The 21,981-nt window shown below is 40.8% G+C and overlaps 1 protein-coding gene across 3 annotated transcripts in view; it reads left to right on the forward strand.

Annotated features, from left to right (window-relative positions):
- Positions 1-21,981, forward strand: part of DAB1 (DAB adaptor protein 1) — a 1,137,940-nt gene that overhangs the window by 634,522 nt on the left and 481,437 nt on the right. The gene's annotated exons all lie outside the window — the stretch shown is intronic.

The following is a 21,981-nucleotide window of genomic DNA, read 5'->3' on the forward strand; positions in this document are numbered from 1 at the left end:
AAATTTGGTTCATTAGGTTTACCTGAAAACCTCTACCAGAGTGATTTTCTAAAATGAAGATTTGACCCTCATGTCATTCCCATACTCCAAATCCTTCAAAGTCTGCTCGTAACTTTCAGCATGAAATGAATATGGTTTAGCTTAGCAGACAAAAAAAAAAAAAAAAACCCTCATGATTAGATGCCTGCCTGCCTGCCTGCCTCTCAAGATTTATCACCAATTGCCTGCCTAGATGAGGCCAGTGGGATTGTCTGTCCACCACCCACTTTTATGGAACTGCTCCTCTGTACAGAACTCTCATCACCTTGGTTGTAGGCAGATCTGTGTTTTCCTAAAATTGACCTTGTTCCCCTGGTCTGACCTTGTTTCCCTGCTGACTGATTCAAGCTGGGTCAGTTAATTCATTCCCTAGACATTTTAAGAACCTGCTAAACTCAGGCACCATAGTAGCTATGCTATACATTTTGTGGATCTGGGAAGCAGAGGAAGCTTGTCTGGAGAGATGGAAGGAAAGGTATTCCTAATGGGAGTCTTAATTCTCCAGATCTAGTTCATTTCTGAGCCTTATCTCTGCTCCTGCCCTGTGTTTCTTGGATCTCTGAGTGTCACTATAATAAATTTCCCATTTAGAACAATGTAGAACTCATAGTTCATACCCAATATGTGTTAGCTACCCTTATTCCTTCCCCTCTCACCAATGATGGTGATTTCTTCTGGATTCTGGAAAACAGCATTATATTTCATGACCACGTGTCTTCCTCACATCTTTTCTGCCTGAGTATGCTTCTCCCCCTTTTTCTCAGTGGGTAACTCTTAATGCATATAGTTCAAGGGCCTGTTTAAGAAGCTTTTCTTGAATGTCCAGTCTGTGTAGACACCTTTTTCTGAGTACCTTTCTATCATAGCATTTATTACCCAAATTTGTCATAATTATTAATTTACTCCACTTTCTTGATTGTAAGCTACTAATAAGAGGTGCTGTAGTTACTTATTTCCTCAGTATATGCAAACAAAAAAAAAAAGAAAAGAAAAAAATCAAGCTCATCAAGGGACTATGCTGCCTGCTTTCAGCTGATACAGTATAACAACATCTAGTATACTTTCCATATACTATTCTTATTCTGATTATTCTTCCCTATTTCTAAAAACTATTTTGATGTAACTTTAACTAATTTTTTCTAACATTATAGTAAAACTTAAGAACAACAGATTTAAAAAATACCCTTAGATTTTTCTGGAATAAAGTACTGATATAAACTTACAGAATAAACATCTTAATCCTCAGGTCAAGGAAATTAATTTATTCTCTACCAGTTGAGGAACTGTATCAGTATAGAAAACTAGTAGATTGGTGGTGACATGTATAGAACAGGGGGTAGAAAGTATCCATTGTGTTTATTCATTGAAAGCAGCGTGGGACTCAGAATTACAAAGGCGGCAAATAAAAAAGAAATGTAACACTCCCTGGGGACCTACTGTGTTCCAGCTGCCATGCTAAGTGTTTCCATATATGCTTGCTTTTTGAACTCTCACAAATCATCTTGACAGGTGGATTAATCTAGATTTTTCCTAAAAAGAAACCAACATTCAAAGAGATAACATAACTTCTTACAGTCACACAGCTAGTTAGAAGCAAAGTCAGAATTTAACTGAAAGCCATGTCCTGTCTTCAAAAATTGACCTTTCCAACTGTTACGTCTTTCAAAAAAAAAAAAGAAAAAAACAAACTTCTCTGTAATAAGTAGTTATAATTTGATGACAGGAATATGAATCATTCATAATCTTCCTGTAGTTTTCTCTATCTTCTCAGTTTTCTACAGTAAGCGTCTATTTTTTACAATAAAAAATTACATTTTTTCATACGAAGAAACAATTCCCTCGGATCAATAGGAGTGCCAGGAAATTATATTCCTTTGAACAGTTAAGTGTTAATGATAAGGATCCTTCATTTTGATTTAATGTGCAGTAGAAGATAGAACTGGGGCAATTTCCCCAAATCCTTGCTATTTGTTATCAAACAAGCCTCTAGATAACTTCTTTCTCAGCAGGTGTCTGTTCTGCACTTCCAATTCCATACCCTCAAAGCTCTCTGGGTTCTTTGACGCGGGGTAACCAGGGAACCTAGGGCCAACCTGCCATGTCCAGGCGAGTCATCCAAACCTCTGAGCTACAGTTTCCTCGTCTGCAAATGGAGGTCAAGATACTCACCTCAAAGACTGTGGGAGGATTTTGGGAGGCGATTGCGAGTCCAGGTACGTGGTGGGAGGCGATTGCGTGTCCAGAGTTCAGGGAGGTACTCTGAAGCACCTCTGGGGTCCCATTCCCTCCTGCTGATCCTGACTCTGCTGCTTGGCATGTCATGTTGAGTAATTTACTCGACTGCCCTGTGCCTCAGCTTCATCTGTAAAATGGAGATTAAGTATTTTATTGAGTTGATGTGAAGAGTAAAGGAGCCAATGCAAATAAAGCACTAAGAATGGAGTCTGGCACCTAGTCTGCTACAAGTAATAGCAACGGGAGTCACTCTTTGGGGCTGTTGTAACAAAAACTATTATGAAACCTTCGGAACCATTTTTTTCCTTTGACTGAGTCCTGCCTCCAGACAGGCAACTTTCTGTGTCCCCCAGAGATAGTGGGAAAACAGAGCTTCCATCCAGTTAGAGAGAAAGATACTAAATAAATGAACAACTAGCAAGTAAAGAAACCAGATGTCTTAGCAACTCTTTAGAAACAGAACGGACTCCCACCCAAAAGCTGCTTCAGATACTGAGGCTGGTGATGTACATACACCAACAAGATGTGAAAAGGTTTGTTACCTAATAGGCTCTTCGGGCCGACTAGGGCAGACTTCCCAAACTGGTCTGAAATGGCTTGAGAAAGTTAGGAAATGAAATGAGTTTGGAGCCTTTATGGTGATGATGAGGTAGGAATGGCATGAGGGTCCCCACACGCAACCTCCCCTTGGAGGTTTATGCGGTTTGAACCTCTCACGGACGCTAACGGCTTTCTTATCAGCATGCCCAGATGTGGAGCAGATGAGAGAGAGGTGAGGCTTACAAGCTGCCAGTGATCAAACATGAAGAACTGGAGTCAGGCTCTTTATTGCACTAGCCAATTTCAGATAGCTGTGAGTTCTGTTTTTGGTAATATAGTTTAATGTGGTGAAGAATGTCTGGCGTGTGTAGAGGGTAGCCCGAGAGTGGTTCTTTTTCAGCTGGGATTGTCAGATGAGGCATCTCCAAAGTGGGGGCATTCGAGTTGAGATCTGAACGATAAGGTCAAAAGCTAGTCGTTGAGAAGGGAGTGGCTTGCAAAAACCATCAAGGGAAACGTGAGCTGGGTGGATTCAGGCAACAAGAGACAGCAGCCTGAGAGAGATTGGTGTAAAATAGTTGCGAATCAATGCAGGGTAGAGATGACAATGAGGGCAATAATGGCTACTATGAAGCCGAGCAAAGAGAAGATTTAGATTGCTCTATTCAGATGTCTAAAGTGCTATTTTATGGAAGAGGGCATTCTCATTCTGTTTGGCCCCAGCAACCATGAAGTTACAAGGAGTCGAATTTCTTGCGCTCAATATGAAAAAGGCTCTGTGGATAGCGAGAGCATGTTTGATAGGTAATGAGCTCCCCGTCAGTGGTGATGTGCCAAGAGAGGCTGGACACCACTAGCAGAGGGGATGCCAGCTGAGGGGCTGGGAGAGCTGGACCAAGTGGCCTGTAAAGACTTTAGGTTGCTTTTATTTTTTTAATGTTTATTTATTATTGAGAGACAGAGAGAGAGCATGAGCATGGGAGGGTCAGAGGGAGGGGGAGACTCAGAATCTGAAGCAAGCTCTAGGCTCTGAGCAGTCAGCACAGAGCCCGATGCGGGGCTCGAACTCGCAAACCGCGAGATCATGACCTGAGCCAAAGTCAGATGCTTAACCAACTGAGCCACCCCGGCACCCCTAGGTTGCTAACCCTCAGAGTCTAACCTCAGGGAAAAAGGCTCTGGAACAGGTACATAGGGAGATTCAGAAAAGCACATGCCCTTCCTTCGCCTTGATGCCTGTCATTGTTGCCTGTGCTGGCTAATGCTAGCTTCTTTCTAAGAATAGCTATGGGGATTTCTGTTTAAACAAGGCTGATTGAAGCCCAGCTCTAGTTAGTGGCTTATTTGCATGTCAAATTAAGGTTCAAAGAAATGCAAATATGGAAGCTTATTTGCTCAGATAAATTTGCTTTAGTAACCTGGAGGAAACAGTAGGGTCTAAAACACTCAAACTGAAATTAATGGACAACTTTGGCCTCAAAGCTCTTCTTTCCTCCACCTTTTGCCCTTTCTTTTCCTTGTTTCATTTCACTTACATTCAGCAAACATTTAGTATATGTCCTGTGTGGAAAGCACTGTGGATACAAGCACACAGAAACAGTTAAACCAAGACCTTTGCCCTCTGGTAGCGGAAATGGGTGTGAAGGGGGGAAAACAATAACACTGGCTATTATGAATGCAAAACTGTTAAGCGTGATAGTATACAAATAAACAACAAAATAACTAAGTAAATAAGCAAGTAAGTATCTAGTACCTACTGTATGTTCGCCCCCTAACCCACACGCTACTAGGCACTTTGCAAACAAAGGAGATTCATTTTGATCACCTGGAGAAAGCAGAGAAATAATTCATCAAATTGTACTTGTGTCTCTCCCTCCTCCACCTTTGACTAGGGCTGCAAATTGCTTGAATGAGAAAACATTTCTCATTCATCTTGCTATTCACCAGGACCGACACTTTGGGGGGTTCTCAGTAAATAATTGAGTGGATGGAAGAATCAATGAGTAGCATTTGAGATGGACTTCCACTGGGGGTAGCATCTCAACAGGTTAAGGTGATGAGAAAAGTATTCTGGTAAAAACTACTTGGTGAGCAAGGATCCGATGCGTGGAAATAGCAGTTAGCGTTTACAGCCGCCCCAGTAGTCTGTTGTGGTGCTTTCTGAGCTACATGAAAGGAGCAGCAGGAGAGAAAGTGAAGAGAAGGCTGGAGCCTTCTTGGGGGACTTGGAGAATTACAGTGAGGAGTTTGAACTTCCTTCTGTAGAAGATTGGCAGCCGTTAGAAGTTTTTGAGCTAGTAGATGACAAGATCAGAGTAATATGGCTTTATTGTTCTCTACTTGTCAATGTATAAGCAGTAGCTGTCATTAGTGATTAAAGGACCAAGAAGTGAGAGATCAAGTTTTAGAGGAAGTTGAAAAGGCGTTTAACTTGCGGGTGTGAAGATGCATTTCTGTATTTGTGAGTCCGGAGATTCAGGAAAAGTCTCTTGTGCTATGTCTCATTGACATAATCTTGTTTTTCCTCTCCTTTACTGAACATCATGCCCTATGTACTACTTTTTTTTTTCTTTTGAACTCTTAGGTGTTAATATGTACATCCTCAATTGTCTTCTGGGGACATCTCACCTCATGCCATAGAAGTTTTCCTCATTGACCCTGATAATCTGTCTCCGGTGTTTTCCTGAAGCTTCCCATTCACTTCCAACAGTTCTCTTCTGTATGCCCCACTCCAAAGCCCCCTGCCTGTGAAGACTGTAGCACCTGAATGCATTTATTTGTCTGTGTGGATTCTTCCCCTCTCACATTCTTGTGGAGCAAGACAGACTCCATATCAGTGAAATAACTTGTGTTTTAACTCATCCCCAGCACCTCAGCTCAGCAAATCTTCAGCGGGTGGATGGATGAATAGATAAAAGGTAGAGATGGAAGGCAAGAGAGGGAGAGAATTACACTTCCTGATAGAAAACCTACCACAAAAAACCCCAGCCCATCATTTTAGTCAGCATGAGAACCTGTTAGACTCATGAGGGCAGGGACCTCCTCTTTCTTATCAGCTCTGCATCCCCAATGCTTAGCTCAGGGCCTGGCACAATGAAGGTGATTCATGAATATTTGTTGTGGAGCAAAGGAATTAATGAAAGGCAAAAGGTAACTCTATTCAGGTATATATTGGGCACTGTAGCCCAAAGGCCAGCCACTTGCCAGCAGCAATTTGGCTAATTATCCAGATCTTCTTGCCATCGAGAGAAAGATTATTGATCTTCACGATCCAGCTGATAATCAACACTTCGCTTCAAATACGTGTTGCGCTGAGGTTTGGACTGCTGTCCTTGGTTCTGAGGAGCTGTATCCTTGGTTCTGAGGAAATGAAGCGGGTAGCCATGATGGGAATAAGCTAATAAAGCTCGTCTCCCTCGCTAAATAAGTCAAATTATTCCAGCATCATTGCCCTATTGTTTCTTACTTTTAATATCTCATGGCATGTCTAAATTGCCTCTTACAATCAATGCCTAAGTGTCTGAGCTTACTGCTACAGGGCTTGATTTTTAACACAGGACTGATAAGAAAGCCAAGTTTTGGGTTTGGTGTTGGTTGTTTTTTTCATTTGTGTTTCGTGTTTTTCTTCTCAGAATAATCTCAGCATGGTTGAGTGGTTTTCTAGGTGCCTGAAGAGATATACCTTGGTTTACGTCCTTTCAGGGGAAAATTTTACAGCATGATGCTTCAAGGGAAATGATAGTTAACTAGATAATGACAATAAAAGCAAGTAATCACATGTCACTTATGGTGTGCCAGGCCCTGTTTCAAATACCTTATGCATAATAACTCATTAATCCTTAAAACAGCCCTATGTGAAAGATACTGTTATCATACCTGCTTTACAAAGGAACAACCTAAAACACAAGTAGATAAGGTTCTTTGTCTAGGGTGACAGAATCAATGGGGATAGGCTGGCATTCAAGCACAGACAGTCTAGATCTACCATACCCCTTCTCTATACTATTCCTTATTGCCAGATCTTTGAGCTGACATTTTTGTTATTGTTGTTACCTGTGTATGTGTTTTATTTTTTTTTTATTTTTGGATTTTTAAAAATTTAAATCCAAGTTAGTTAACGTATATTGTAATAATCATTTCAGGAATAGAATTTAGTAATTCATCACTTAAATATAATATCCAGTGCTCATCCCAACAAGTGTCCTCCTTAATGCCCCTCACCCATTTAGCCCTTCCCCCAACCCAACACCCCAATAGCAACCCTCAGTTTGTTCTCTGTATTTAAGGGTCTCTTATGGTTTGTCTTCCTTTCTGTTTTTATGTTATTTTTGCTTACCTTCCCTTATGTTCATCTGTTTTGTATCTTAAATTACATGTGTGAGTGAAGTATATATGACACCTGTCTTTCTCTGACTTATTTCACTTAGCATAATACACTCTAGCTCCATCCATGTTGTTGCAAATGACGATTCCATTCTTTTTGATTGCTGAGTAATATTCCATCACACACACACACACACACACACACACACACACACACACTACATCTTTATCCATTCATCTGTAGATGGACATTTGGGCTCTTTCCATACTTTGACTATTGTTGATAGTGCTGCTATAAACATTGAGGTGCAGTGCCTGTTTGAATCAGCACTCCTGTATCCTTTGGATAAATATCCAGTAGTGCAATTACTGGGTCGTAGGGTTGTTCTATTTTTAATTTTTTGAGGACCCTCATACTGTTTTCCAGAGTGGCTGTACTAGTTTGCATTCCCACCAACAGTGCAAGAGGGTTCCCTTTCTCTGCATCCTCGCCAACATCTGTTGTTGCCTGAGTTGTTCATTTTAGCCATTCTGACAGGTGTGAGGTAGTATGGTTTTGATTTGTATTTCCCCGATGATGAGTGATGTTGAGCATTTTTTGATGTGTCTCTTAGCCATCTGGATGTCTTCTTTGGGAAAGTGTCTGTTCATGTCTTTTGCCCATTTCTTCATTGGATTCTTTGGTTTTTGGGTGTTGAGTTTGATAAGTTCCTTACATAGATTTCGGATACTATTTATCTGTTATGTCACTTGCAAATATCTTCTCCCATTCTGTCAGTTGCCTTTTAGATTTGCTGATTGTTTCCTTAACTGTGCAGAAACTTTTTATCTTAATGAGGTCCTAATAGTTTATTTTGCCTTTGTTTCCCTTGCCTCTGGAGACATGTCAAGTAAGAAGTTGCTGCAGCCAAGGTCAAAGAAGTTGTTGCCTGTTGTCTCCTCTAGGATTTTGATGGCTTCCTGTCTTATGTTTAGGTCTCTTTCATCCATTTTGAGTTTATTTTTTTGTATGGTGTAAGAATGTGGTCCAGGTTCATTCTTCTGCAAGTCTCTGTCCAGTTTTCCCAACATCATTTGCTGAAGAGACTGTCTTTTTTCCATTGAATATTCTTTCCTGTTTATCAAAGATTAGTTGGCCATATATTTGTGGGTCTATTTCTGGGTTCTCTATTCTGTATTATTAATGTAAGTGTCTGCTTTTGTGCAAATATCATACTGTCTTGATGATTACAACTTTGTAATACATCTTCAAGTCCGGGATTGTGATGCCTCCAGCTTTGGTTTTCTTTTACAAGATTGCTTTTGGCTATTCAGGGTCTTTTCTGGTTCCATACAAATTTTAGGATTGTTTGTTCTAGCTCTGTGAAGAATGCTGGTGTTCTTTTGACAGGGATTACATTGAATATGTACATTGATTTGTATAGTATCGACATTTTAACAATATTTGTACTTACAATCCATGAGTATGGAATGTTTTTCCATTTTTTTGTGTATCTTCTTCAATTTCCTTCATAAGCATTCTATAGTTTTCAGAGTATAGATTTTTCACCTCTTTGGTAAGTTTCGTCCCTAGGTATTTTATGGGTTTTAGTGTAATTGTAAATGTGATCGCTTCCTTGATTCTCTTTCTGCTGCTTCATTATTGGTGTATAGAAATGCAACTGATTTCTGTGCATTGATTTTCTATCCTGTGACTTTGCTGAATTCATGGATTCTAGCAGCTTTTGGTGGAGTGTTTTGGGTTTGGGTGGAGTGTTTGGGAGAGTATCATGACATCTGTGAAGAGTGTAAGTTTGACTTCCTCCTTGCCAATATGGATACCTTTTATTTATTTGTGTTGTCTAATTGCTGAAGTAGGACTTCCAACACTATATTGAATAACAGTGGTGTGAGTGGACATCCTTGTCGTGTTCCTGACCTTAGGGGGAGTGCTGTCAGATTTTCCCCATTGAGGATGATATTAGCGGTGTGTCTTTCATATATGGCCTTTATGATCTTGAGGTATATTCCTTCTATCCCTACTTTCTTGAGGGTTTTTATCAAGAAAGGATGCTGTATTTTGTCAAATGCTTTTTCAGCATCTACTGAGAGGATCCTGTGGTTCTTATCCTTTCTTTTATTAATGTGATGTATCACAGTGATTGATTTGTAGATATTGAACCAGACCTGCATCCTTAGGAATAAATCCCACTTGATCATAGTGAATAATTCTTTTAATGTATTGTTGGATCCATTTTGCTAGTATCTTGTTGAGAATTTTTGCATCCATGTTCATCAGGGAAATTTGTCTGTAGTTCTCCTTTTTAGTGGGGTCTTTGTTTGGTTTTTAATCAAGGTAATGGTGGCCTCACAGAATGAGTTTGGAAGTTTTACTTCCATGTTATTTTTTGGAACAGCTTCAAAAGAATAGGTGTTAACTCTTCTTTAAATGTTTGGTAGTATTCCCCTGGAAAGACATCCAACTCTGGACTCTTGTTTGTTGGGAGATTTTTCATTACTGATTCAATTTCTTTACTAGTTATGGGCCTGTTCAAATTTTCTGTTTCCTCCTGTTTCAGTTTTGGTAGTTTATATGTTTCTAGGAATTTCTCCATTTCTTCCAGATTATCCAGTTTGTTGGCATAGAGTTGCTCATAATATTCTCATGTTACTGTTTGTATCTCTGTGGTGTTGGTTGTGATCTCTCCTCTTTCATTCGTGGTTTTATTTATTTGGGTCCTTTCCTTTTTCTTTTTGATCAGTCTGGCTAGGGGTTTATCAATTTTGTTAATTATCTCAAAGAACCAGCTCCTGGCTTCATTGATCTGTTTTGTTGTTGTTGTTATTGTTGTTTTTGTTTTGATATCATTGATTTCTGCTCTAATCTTTATTATTTCCCTTCTTCTGATGGTTTTGGGCTTTATGTGCTGTTCTTTTTCCAGATCTTTTAGGTGTAAGGTTAGATTGTGTATTTGAGACCCTTCTTCCTTCTTTTGGAAGGCCTGGATTGCTGTGTACTTCCCTCTTATGACTGCCTTTCCTGCATCCCAGAAGTTTTGGGTTGTCATGTTTTCATTTTCATTGGCTGCTGTGTGCTTTTTAATTACCTCTTTGTTTTGGTTAATCCATTCATTATTTAGTAGGATGTTCTTTAATCTACAAGTATTCATGGTTTTTCCAAATTTTTTCTTATGGTTGATTTTGAGTTTCATAGTGTTGTGGTCTGAAAATAAGCAAGGTATGAAGTTGATCTTTTTGTACTTGTTGAGGGCTGATTTGTGACCCAGTACGTGATCTATTCTGGAAAATGGTCCACATGCACTCGAGAAGAATGTGCATTCTGCTGCTGTAGGATGAAATGTTCTGAATATATCTGTTCAGTCCATCTGGCTCAGTGTGTCATTCAGAGCCATTGTTTCCTTGTTGATTTTCTGATTAGATGATCTGTCCATTGTTGTAAGTGGGGGTGTTGAAGTTGCCTATTATTATGTTATTATTATCAATGAGTTTCTTTATATTTGTGATTAATTGATTTATATATTGGGGTGCTTTCACTGTGGGGGCATAAATATTTACAATTATTGGATCTACTTAGTGGATAGACCCTTTAATTATAATATAATACCCTTCTTCATCTCTTGTTACAGACTTTATTTTAAAATCTGGTTTGTCTGATATAATTATGGATACTCCAGCTTTCTTTTGATGACCATTAGCAAGGTAGATGGTTCTCCATCCCCTTACTTTCAATATGCAGGTGTCTTTAGGTCTAAAATGAGTCTCTTGTAAGCAGCATATAGATGGGCTTGTTTTCTTATCCATTCTGATACCCTGTGTCTTTTGATTGGAATGTTTAGTCTGTTGACATTTAGAGTAAGTACTGAAAGATATGAATGTAGTGCCATTGTGTTGCCTCTTGAGTTGGTGTTTCTGGTGATGTTCTTTTATCCTTCTAGTCTTTGTTGCTTTTGGTCTTTTTTGTTTCATTTTTTCTTTCTTCCACTCAAAGCGTCCCCCTTAAAATTTCTTGCAGGGCTGGTTTAGTGGTCAGGAACTCCTTTAGTTTTTGTTTTTCTGGGAAACTCTTTATCCTATTTTGAATGACAGCCTTGATGGGTAAATAATTCTTGGCTACATATTTTTCTGATACAGCACAGTGACTATATCCTGCCACTCTTTTCTGGCCTGCCAGATTTCTGTGGATAGGTCTGCTGCAAACCTGATCTGTCTTCTGTTATAGATGAAGGACTTTTTTCCCTTGCTGCTTTCATAATTCTTTCCTTGTCTGTGTATTTTGTCCATTTGACTATGATATGCCTTGGTGATGGTTTGTTTTTGTTGAATCTAATGAGAGTGCTCTGTGCTTCTTGGATTTTGATGTCTGCATCCTTCCCCAAATTAGGAAAGTTTTCTGCTCTAATTTGCTCACATAAGTCTTCTGCTCCCTTTTCTTTCTCTGCATCTTCTGGGACTTCAGTGATTCAGATGTTATTCATTTTTAATAAGTCACTGAGTTCTCTAAGTCTTGTATCATGGTCTTTTGCTTTGTTTCCCTCTTTTCTTCTGCTTCATTATTCTCCATAACTTTATCTTCTAAATCACTGAGTCTCTGCTCTGCTTCATCCATCCTTGCTGTCATGGCATCCTTTCAAGATTGTATCTCAGTTATAGCATTTTTAATTTTGTCCTGACTAGATTTTATTTCTTTTATCTCTGCAGAAAGGGTTTCTATGCTTTTTTCAACCCCAGCTAGTATTCTTATCATTGTGGTTCTATATTCTAGTTCAGACATCTTGCTTATATCTGTGTTGATTAAACCCCCAACTGTCATTTCTTCCTCTTCTTTTTTAGGGGATTAATGCTTTTGTTTTCTTATTTTGAAGGAAGAAACAAAATAATAAAGTAAAAACTAAAAATTAAAAAATTAAAAACAAAACAATAAATCAAATAAAGGAAGCTAGGTCCTAGGTGTGTTTTTGGCCTGCTTGTTTAAAGAAGCTTGATAGAATAAAGAAAAAAAAGGAAAGAAATTTTTTTTAAAGGTAAGAAAAAATTTAAAAATTAAAAAAAGTATAATAAAATAGAATAAAATGAAATAAAGAAAATGAAATAGAATAAAAATTTTTAAATAAAAAAGTAAAACAATACATAAAAATAAAAATAAAGTTTTTCTGTATCCAAGAATGAGGAAGAAAAGAAAGAGAAAGAAAGAAAAGAAAGAAAGGAAGGAAGAAAATTTAAGCAAAAACAGAAGCAAAGAAAACAAACAAATAAATGAACCAGCAAACAGAATGAAACCTGAATGAAGTTACATCCAGTTTCCCCTAGAACTGAAACTATCAAGCCTTCTATAGTCCATACAGTAAGCAGGAGCAGTGACTTGTGATGGTCTTCTAGGGGATGTGCTTAGAGGGTGCAGTTGGGTGGGACTTGGTGTAATGGCTCTGTTCTCCACTCGGTGGCACTGCTTAGTTTACTGGAATGGATCAGTCTGGTGCACCTGCGAGTGCATGCATATGAGGGAAATAGCTTCACCCAGCTCCCTAGTCTGTGGCACAGGAGCTTTGTGCTCTCACGGACCCACAGTCAAGTACTCCTCCTGTGTCTCAGGCCTCCATCCATTCCCCCGCCCCTTTACCCTGTCTGTGTCCAAGATGTCAGCCTGCCAGGTGTCACCTCCCTCCAGATTTTTATCTCAAATGGGGTTGTGTTTCAAAACCCCACCCTTCATAGACCCCTGCGGCTTGGACCTATGCAGACTCTTTGGGGGAAGGTCTCCCTGAGCAATGTCTGGGTGCCGGCTTGCCCCAGAAAACGTTTGAGTGATAGTGCATCAGCAGAGGTCCAGAGATTATGGCAAATTACAACACATATCCAGCACCAGGTTTCACCACACTCTGGTGTCTTCGTCCCAATACCAGCAAATGTGGCTGCTCTCCGGGGTCCACTGGGAACTTTACCTGTCAGGAGGCCATAGAGATTCTACCAAATGTACTCCAAGCAGGGAACTGATTCTCCCCATATGGCCCACAGATCCCTCAGAACGCACTGCCTCTTCTGAGGATTTACCCTGCTTCCTTCCTCACCAGAGCACTGCCAGGCACTGAGCTCCAAAACTTTAGACTCTGCTTTTCACTGTTTATAGAATCCTTGTGGTAATGAAATTCTACCCTTGCTTCCTATGAATGATTTTGGGGAACAGATTTCTTTTCCAGTCCCCTGCATGTGTTTTCATTCTTTCTCTTTCTCTCCAGGTACTTTCAGGGGAGTGCTTTTCTTGCAAGACCCCGATGTGCCATACTCTCCTCCTTTCCTTTTCTCTGTCCTCTTACTGCAAAAACAGCTCCCTGCCCTCTGCAGCTTTTCTCTCCCCCAGTTCACCTCTCCACACCGTGTACCTGCCGAATTCTGTGGCTCAAGTTAAGCAAAACGTTGTGTGAATCCTCAGATCAATTTCCTAGTGTTCAAAATGGTTTGGTGCTGATCTGGCTGCATTTCGGGGATGAGATGAGCTCAGGGTCTCCATGCTGCTCTGCCGTCTTAACCAATCTGACTTTGTTGTTGTTGTTGTTGTTGTTTTAGTAACTTCCCCTCCCCAGAAGCATTAACTTCATACTGAATGTACTTGGTCAGCTTATATTTAAAGTTTTTGTGATTTAAAATTATTCCTTTATTCAGTGGCTACTTACTGAACACTAGGTATGTTCCAGATGCTGTTCTTAGTGCTAAGATATACATCAGTGAACAATAGATAAATTCACTGATTCCATGGAGTTTACATTCTGGTTTGGGGAAAAAGACAGCAAGCAACAACAGCAACAAAATCAAGTTCCCATCTCTATTAGGTGGATGTCATAAGTTTGATAGAAAAGGTAGAAAGGTAGAAAGAAGAGAGGGGGTGACAGTGGAGGCTGGGAAAGCCCTCACTGAGAAAGTGACATTTCTGCTAGAACTTGATGGTAGCAGTGGGTGGAACATGCAGAATCCGAGGGAAGAGCCAGTCAGGAAAGAATAAAAGCAAGTATGAAAATTTAGGGCAGGGGCTGTGGAAGGGTTGTAGAATAGCAAGGGCACCAATACGGGAGGAGAAAATTGGGTGATTAATTAATAACATGATGGAGAGACGAGCATAGGGTTGATAGACAAACCAGTGCTGACATTTGAGCTCAGCCACTGGTGGCATCATCTTAACAAGTTGTGTATGCCTTTGAGTTTTCATTTTCTCATCTGAAAAACGGAAATACCTATTTGCTGTCAGGAACAAATGAGAAAGTATAAGAAGCTTGGACAGAAATGGGAGATGCCTTCCCCAGTTTGTCTTGTCTTTGCAGGTGTTCCCAGACAGTCTCCCCAATAAGCCTCCATTTCCACAATCCATGGAAACGGGTGATGCCCCAGGAGGCAGGACCCTGTAGGCTCCGTTGTCTCACAACTCGGCCTAACACCATGCCCCAGGCATAAACCAGGCATCTCATTTATCTTCTTATTTGCTTGCAACAGTCCACAGGAAAAACTGGGGTCCAGGCAATGCCTCCAGCAAGATTGTGCCACTGGCTGCCAAGTGAAGGGTGACTTGAGCTGTTACAAGCAAACAAAGCAAAACAGTTTCCAAGATGTAGGCCTTTTGTTTGTGTGAACAGGGACATGAGCAAACACCGGCATGTTTCAGTTTCAAATAGCTTCTGGAGTAATTGCTGGCACTGCATTCCCTAATTACATAATGTCTGTCTTCTTTGGCAGTGACCTTGGTATTGTGTTTGGTGTGAAAAACATCGAGTCTGGGACACCGCACACTTAGCCTAGTTAGCTATTGTGTGTACCTACTTCTTGGAGCCATCCAACTCACTTTCTTTTTCTTGCTCTTTTTCTTTCTGGCTGCTAATACTTATTCATAGGTTCACAAAGTGTTCAGATATACTTATGAATGACAGACTTGTTTTCCCCACAAATATTTCTTAAGCACCAATTCTGTGCCTAGTGGACTGCTGTGTCCTGGGGATGTTCAGAGCCGTATGAAATTCCCGTCCCTTAGGGAGGTTGGGAGAGACAGATATGTAAGACATTACAGTGCAATAAGTTGCAAGATAGGGTTCAGTGCTGAAGAGTACGACCTCTAGAATTGAACAGATGGGTTTGAATCTCTGGTTCCTCCTTATTTTGTGATCTTGGGCAAGTAGCATAAATTCCCTGAGACTCTGTTTTCTCATCTCTGCAATGGAGGACATGATTCCCATCCCTAGTGTGATTGGGTGGGCTGAGTTAGACAATATTGTTTTTTAATTGTTTTAATGTTTATTTATTTTTGAGAGAGACAGAGACAGGATGAGAGTGGGTTAGGGGCAGAGAGAGAGGGAGACACAGAATCCAAAGCAGGCTCCAAGCTCCGAGCTCTCAGCACAGAGCCCGACGTGGGGCTCAAACCCACAAGCTGGGAGATCATGACCTGAGCCAAAGTTGGGTGCTCAACCGACTGAGCCACCCAGGTGCCCCAAGTTAGACAATATTTTTAAAACACTTAGCACTACACCTGGTATAGAGTAGATGCTCAATAAACAGCAGCGACTGTAATTATTGCTAGTGCTGTGGTAGAGGTAGGAACAAACAGCATAATGGCACAGAGGAAGGAGTGACCAATCCCAGGGGAGTAGCAACAGAGATACTGTTTAAACTAGATTTTGGGTGATAAAGATAGCTTTGTCAAGTGGAGAAAGAGAGGGGAGACAGTCCTAACAGTTGGGTGGAGATGTGCAGGTAAAAATGTCTTGTTCATGTAAATGTGTTCATTTAAAAAATATTTATTGAGCTGCTACTATGTGTTAGGCATTGGTTAAGTTTCAGGATGGGGTGCCTGGGTGGCTCAGTCAGTTCAGCGTCTGACCTTGATTTTGGCTCAGGTGATGATCTTACAGTTCTTGGGATCAAGCCCCATGTCAGGCTCTGCACTGACAGCTCGGAGCCAACTGGGCATTCTCTCTATGCCTCTCTCTCTGCCTCTCTCTCTGCCCCCACCCCTCAAAATAAATAAACACTTAAAAAAAAAGAAGTTTCAGGAGTATGCAGTGAACATGACAAGGTCCTGACTTCATGGAACTTCTATTCCTCAGTGGATGATAGGCCGTAAACCAGAAAAAGAAAGGTAATTAATGAACAAGGTGTATCTTGTTGTGATAATGTCTATGAGGGATATAAACAGAGTGATAACAAATAGGACAATTGAGCACTGATAATATTATTTTAGCTGAAGTGGTCATAGGAGATCTCTCTGAAGAAGGGATAATTAAGCTGAGACCTATAGGAGAGAATGAGGAAACCATGGAAAGAGCTGATGAAGAGCATTTCAGGTGGAGGAAACAGTAAACACAAAGACCCAGGGGTGGGAAAGGGCTTGTCAGGTTTAATCTGCAGCAAGAAATATCCTTGTGGATGCAACATCATGAGTCAGAAGAGTGGCATTTCTTGGGGGCCCGGGGGGTAGGCAGAAGCATATTTTCATTTTGTTTTGGCTTTTGTTTTTATTTAGCAATGGTGAGCAAGGGGACAGATTTCCAGTTTGGAAGGAGACAATCAGATTTATATTTATTTCATAGGCATGTGGCCCTTGTGTGAAACATAGGTTGTAAGAAGGTAAAGTAGAAGCAGGAAACCAGTTAGGAACTGTTGCAATCATCCCAGTGAGAGATGGTTTTTGTTTTGCTTTTAAGAGAGGAGACAAGAGCATGTTTGTTGGGCCATGGTCGTAACCTAGTAGAGCAGGAGACTAATGGTGCAAGAGAAAGAGGCTATGTCCGAAGGTTGTTACAATCAATGGGACTAGGCTGCTTATTGGAGTTGAAGTAGAGATGGAATTGGGAATTTCGACCAATAGAGTTTGCTAATGGATTAGATTGGGTCACAGAGACTATGGAAAAAGGGAGAAATCAAGGATGACTCCAAGGGGTTTTGCGTAAGCAAGAAGGTGTCATTTGCTGAGTTGAGGCAGAGTGAGAGAGAAACTGGCTTGGGCAGTTATGAAGAGATTCACCAGAGCCGTATTAAATTTTAGATCCCTAGTAGAAAACGTAGTGATGTCTAGAGCTCAAGATACTGGTCTATGCTAGAAATATAAATTTGGGAATTACTAGCATTCAGATGGTGTTTAAAGCCACAGTGAGCTCACTAGGGAAGAACAGGTAGCTATAGAAGATAAAAAGAGCCCAAGATTCAGAAGAGGAAGAGGAGGAGCCAGTCAAGAAGACCGAGAAGGAGAGACCAGTGAGCAAGAAGGAAAGCCAGGAGGAATGAAACTGTAAGCCAAGGGAGGAGAGCAATTCAAGGAGGCAGTGGTGAGGTCTGGAATCCCACTGCCAGGTAAAATGAGGACAGAGAAGTCTCCCTTGAATTTGGCAACATAGAGGGCGTCAGTGGCAGTGGGGAGGATGGAAACCAACTGGGAATCAACTGAAAATGTGAACAGGAAATGTTCTATTTTGTGTCTGTAGGGCTTTTTTGCAACTCTAAATCTGAAAAAAAAAAAAAACAAACAAAAAAAAAACCAAAACACCAGGGGGGCCTGAGTGACTCAGTCAAGTGTCCGACTTCAGCTCAGGTCATGATCTCACAGTTCACGAGTTCGAGCCCTGCATCGGGCTCTGTGCTGACAGCTCAGGGCCTGGAGCCTGCTTCTAATTCTGTGTCTTCCTCTCTCTCTGCTTCTCGCCCACTTGCACTCTCTCTCTTTCTCAGAAATAAATAAACATTAAAAAAACAGCAAGATATCATTTGTGAATTATGAAGCTTTTGTAGATGAATATGTCTATTTACATTTCTGTTCTTTTTAATTTTATTTTCTGAAAAACCAAAAGAGCAATGGAATGAGACTATGAAAGTACTAGACAGTTTGTTGAGAAATTTGGCAGTAAAAGTTGAAGAGACATGAAGTGATATATGGAAGGTAGATAAGGGAGTCAGGAGAGCTTATATTTGGTTTTGCTTTTAAGTGTGAGATGTGAGAGCACATTTGGTGGGTGACTGATGATGCCAAAGGAAGAGGTGATGTGTAAAAGACTAAAGTCCTTTGTGACTGGTGGGGTGTGCCTCTGATAGGTGTGGGGACACCTTCTGGGGGAGCAGGAGGAAAGGCGAGAAGCATGGGTACCGGGAGTTGAGGGCAGTTTTAGAGCATGGATGTGGGAAGGTGATAGAATGCAAGGTGGCTTCTACCGGCAGTGAGGTCATCAGCCAAGAGAGTGAGGGTATGAGCAAGGAACCTGGGAGGCGTGAGGAGGATGAAAAGGGCATGAAATTTTTGTCTCCACGAAAGAAGAAGTTAATGTGCCAGGGGAAAGAGTGAGTGGAGGTGGGACTACATCACGTATTTCTGAGTCCTTACCCAGAGTGGTTTCTTGTTCACCTCCAAGCTTCACTGAGTCTGAGACATGGCCCTTTGCTCTTGGAGGCCCATGATAAACATGCTGCTGAATGCCTTATATGAGGATGGCAGTGCTGTTTTAAGGGAAAAAAGGTGGGAAAGTAAGACTTATGGAGCACGTGTTACAGGGTAGGCACTATGTTGGGCACTTCAACTACAATATCTTATCAGGTTTCAGTGATGAGAAAACTGGTGTGTGTGTGTGTGTGTGTGTGTGTGTGTGTGTGTTGCATATATATCTACATAATGCACATATACATATATAAACATTCATGCACACAGACATGCACATGCACACACACATTTATTTCCTGATAACATTCTGTCCCCGTCTCAAATAATTTATAATTTAGGAATCTAGCCTAAGGGAGAAATTTGGTACATGAATGAATAGAGCTAGGGTCAGCAAAGTACAGTCTATGGGCCAAGTCCAGCCCACCACCTGCCTATCTTTTGAAGAAAAAATGTTTTATAGAAATACAACCATACCCATTTAATTACAACTTGGTTTTGGCTGCTTTTGCAATGTCACAACAGAACTGAGTGGCTGCAACAGTGTAAAGACTAAAATATTTACCTGAAATTTTATAAAATTTTATAGAAAAATTTTAGCCAACCCATGAGCCAAAGTACAAGGGAGAAGGTGCTAAGGTTAAGAAGATGCAGCTATTTCTTTTGGTTGTGATTAGAGACTGTGCCAGTGAAGCAATGACATTTGAGTTCCCTCTTGACAGATTCATGCCTTTGTTCAACAAAGATTGTTTTAGCATCTCCTATGTGGCAGGCACTGTTCTAGGTGCTGAAGTTACAACAATGACCAACATAAATAAAAGTCCCACCCTCATGAGGCATGCGTTCTTATGGATTGGTAGGATTTGGGGAGATGTAATAAAAGGAAAGTCATTGCTGCTGAAGCAGAAGTGGAGCCAAGGTGCATGAATGGAATAATCAGGAAAAGTTTCAGAAATGGAAAGTAGTCCCAAGTGACCCAAAGGATATAAGATGAGCAGGAATGTAGAACCATACTGCAAAGTAGTGATTTTCTTTTTTTTTTTTTCATGTTTCAAGTTTTAATTTATTTTTTTTTTTAATTTTTATTCAAAGTAGTGATTTTCAGGGGTGCCTGGGTAGCTCAGTCAGTTAAGCATCTGACTTCGGCTCAGGTCATGATCTCACAGTTTGTGGGTTCGAGTCCTGCATCAGGCTCTGTGCGGACAGCTCAGGGCCTGGAGCCTGCTTCAGATTCTGTGTCTCCCCTTCTCTCTGCCCCTTCCTGGCTTACACTCTCTCTCTCTCTCTCTGTCTCTCAAAAATAAATAAACGTTAAAAAATTCTTCAAAGTAGTGATTTTCAAAGTGTGGTCCTCAGACTATCATTGGAATTACCCAGGGAGTTTGCTAAACATATGTGTTCTTGGGACAGAGTTCAGACCTACAGAATCCAAACCTATGGGGGTAGAAGACAGATACCTACATACTTAAAAATTCTTCATTTATTCTTAGGCTCACTATATTTTTGAATTACTATGTTAGAAGTTCACTGGAATCAGATTCAGGAGTGTGTGTGTGTGGGGGGGAGGGTAGTGGGATGTCAGCAGAGGGAAGGAGGTAAGAAAGAAAGTGAAGGCCCTCCAACTTTGAGACAACTTAGTATCCATTACTGGAACTCAGGCTTCTCTTAGAACATCTGGGAGATTTGGATAGGTGAAGTCATTTACTAAAGAAACTGTAGAGCTTCCTTGAAGGAAGCTCAACCTTAAGGGTGTAACGAAAGAGAAGGACCTGGTTGATGCAGACCCTCGCTCATCAGAAAGAAAGAATGATGCTGAATGCATTGTGAGAACAGCTGCCAGATTTTCTTCATAGTTCATGCCCTCATACCTTTTTTTTCCCCCCATAAAGGCTGACTTATAACCAATTCATTAAAATTGTATGCTCTAATCACCATTACTGTTGTTGAGAGGTTCATACTTGAGGTGGAAACATAGATTACATACTGAAATGGTAAAGATAAAAGGCTATGTTAATGGTATAGACAATTAGGTGGGGTTTGGTGGCCAGGCATAACCTGTGCGTTAGGTGGGACATAACCTTTACCAGTAAGCAAAGAGGAGTGAACAAGTATCTCCAAACAACAGAAATAGCTTAAGCTTGAGAGAAGCCCATAATCAGAGACAACACATGCATGCAGTAATGAGCAGATCAATTTGGCTGGAACAGGAAATTCACATAGAGCAGTAATAGGAGATAAGTCTGGAAAGGTTGTCTAGGGCCAGATGGGGAAGGGCCTTGAATGCCAAGCTAAGGATTTTGGCATTTATCCTGGAGGCAGTGGGGAGCCATTTAACTTTTTTAGCAGTGGGGTTACAGGATTAGAGCTGCACTTTAGGGAAATTAAACCAGTGAACGAATGGAAGACAGATTATGGACGCGAGAGGCTGGAAGTGAGGAAACCAATTAGGAGATCGTTGGAAAGGCCCAGGTGAGAAGTAATGAGCACGTGGATATGGTGGAAGCAGTGAGAATGGGGGGGAGAGGAGAGAGGACTTTGAGAAAACGCACAGATAAAATCAGCTGGAGTTGGCAATAGAATAGAGAAATGGAATGTGCCAAGAGGAAGGATCCAAGACCACCCTAAAGATTCCCACCTGGATAACCATGGAGACATTGGTGCAATTACAAGAACAGAGAGGACAGGGATGGATGAGTGGGGAGAGTGTGAAGACTGATGATTTGAAATGCAAGAGGGCCAGTGGGTAGGTATTTAGAATGGCAGGGACTCTGGGGCGAGGCCAGTGATGGTGAGATGGGCATCTGCAGGAGTTCCCTTCCCTTGTGCTTGAACATTAGGCCATTGATTGGACTCAAGGTGGTAAATTGGATGTTGCTATTCTTTCTTTCTACACACACAGACACACACACACACACACACACACACACACACACAATCATATATTGATTCAATAAATATACACCGGGAGAAAATCTTGGGTTGCATGTATGTATAGATGGTACTTTTATTCATTTCACCCCATGTGGTACAACTCATGCCAGAATCCCAGAAAATGTAAGAGGGGCGGGGGGAAATGATGATAAAACAGTATGAATCCACCAGGGAAGAATAATCAAAACTGATTAAAAACTGGTTTCTTTTCCAAAGTTTCATTTTTAAATACTTTAAAAAATTGATTGATGCTTCAATGGAAAGAGTATAAATGAAGTTGGATATTGATGTAAATCTCCCCCCACCCCTTTCTTCCGTTTTTCCTTCTTTTATTTCTTAACAATGCAATGCAAAATCAAACAATTTTAACAGCCCTGCTGGGTCTCAGGAGGACTCTGGCACATCAAGAAGTGCTTCCCCTAAGCAAAAGTTACCAAGCCAAAAACACAGCAAAAGGCTTCTCTTAAGTAAAAGCAGGGTGGAAAATGAAAAATGAAATATTATTGCAAAACTTA

Source organism: Panthera onca, chromosome C1 (assembly GCF_046562875.1).
Source record: "Panthera onca isolate mPanOnc1 chromosome C1, mPanOnc1 haplotype 2, whole genome shotgun sequence".
Classification (NCBI taxonomy): domain Eukaryota; kingdom Metazoa; phylum Chordata; class Mammalia; order Carnivora; family Felidae; genus Panthera; species Panthera onca.